Source organism: Bison bison, unplaced genomic scaffold (genome assembly GCF_000754665.1).
Source record: "Bison bison bison isolate TAMUID 2011002044 unplaced genomic scaffold, Bison_UMD1.0 scf7180017863062, whole genome shotgun sequence".
In the NCBI taxonomy this organism is placed as follows: Eukaryota; Metazoa; Chordata; class Mammalia; order Artiodactyla; family Bovidae; genus Bison; species Bison bison.
In genome coordinates, this window is record NW_011493634.1 from 9472 (window position 1) to 11208 (window position 1737).

A 1737-nucleotide genomic window follows, 5' to 3' on the forward strand; every position below is an offset into this window, starting at 1 on the left:
TTCGTTACTGTCTAGCCACCAGGGAAGCCCAAGAATACTAGATTGGGTAGCGTATCCCTTCTCCAGGGGTACTTCCCGACACGGGAATCAAAACCTATATTGCAGGCAGATTCTTTACCAGCTCCCTCAATTAACCCTAATTACCTCTCTAAAGGCTCCATCTCCAAATTCAGTCACATTGAGGGTTAGGGCTTTAAGATAGGCATTTGAGGGCCACACAATTCAGCCCATAATAGGACTCCTTTGAGAATCTATTGAAAGCTCTATACACCCTCCCAAGAAGACTGTATACATTACCTCCCACAACTCTGCACACAATTTCAGGAAGTTCTTGGAATCCAGGTTGAGAGCCACTGTTCTAGGTCACCTTCCTCTTTTCCCGATGGAGAAACAAGAGGTTCAGAAAGGGAAAGTGCTTTTCGTCAGGTTAGGAGAGAGGTAGGTCTCCTGATTCCTCATCAAGTGCTTGCCCTACCTTACTCTGCCTTATGTTAGGGCTGTTAGGTCAGCAATCCAAGGTGACCCCAAAACATGAGAGATTCTGTGGATGCAGTGAAGGGGAGTGCTTCACCTGGGATGCTCAAGTGAGTGAACAAGGCTCTAGCTGTAACTGACAGTAAATGGGACCGATTTCATTGTTTCAAATTAGTCAGGAGGTTGGGAAGAAGCTGCACCAGCTTCAACATACATCCACGAGAGTTCTGAGTGTGAGGCGATGCAGGTGCTTCTGTCCTAACGAACAGCAAAGTGGGGACTGAACAGGTAGAGTTGAACTGCCTGCTGGCCTGGACATGGCACTGTCCCTCTACTCTCAGATTCCTCATTTGTACACCCCTCAGGAGTAGACCTGTTAGATTTCTACATGAGATTATCTAGCTCTAGTATTCTGTACATCTGTGATTCTGGGGCAGGAACCATGCGGGAAAAATCAGCTGAGGCATTTGGGTCCTAGTTCAGTTCAGTTCAGTCGCTCAGTCGTGTCCGACTCTTTGCGACCCCATGAACTGCAGCCTGCCAGACTCTTCTGTCCATGGGATTCCCCAGTCAAGAACACTGGAGTGGCTTGCCATTTCCCCTGGAAACATTAATTTTAAATTGTAGCTATTTAGAGCAGCACTCTGAATAAAAAGTCCAAGTAAACATCATGGACGTCACCAGTAGTGGCACAAACCAGCCTCTAGAATATCCTGATATCAGGGTGGAGTAGCCAAGATGACAGAGTATGAAAATCCTGAACTGCTCTCATTCCATGGAAACACAAAAGTTACACAATTTACAGAGCAACTATTGATGAGACAGACCACAAGACTAGGACAAAAGATCTCCTACAATGAAAGATGTAAAGAAGGAACCAAAATAGGTTAAGTAGATGAGGAGGACATGTGGTATAGTCAAGACCAATATCCACAAAAGGGAGGATAATTACGATTACAGAAGTTCTCCCCAAGGAGGTAGGGATCTGAGCACCATATAAGGCTCCCGAGCCCAGGAGTCTTGCACCAGGAAGATGGTCTCCCAGAACATTTGGCTTTGAAGGCTGGCAGGGCTTAATTTGGGGAGAACCAGAGGGCCATGGGAAGCAGACTCCACTCTTAAAGGGGGCATACAAAATCTCACATGCTCCAGGACCCAGGGCTGAAGCAATAATTTGAAAGGATCCTGGGTCAGAGGCAGCTGCTGATCTTGGAGAGCCTCCCAGAGAGGCAAGAGGCAGCTGGACTCACCCTGGGGACACAG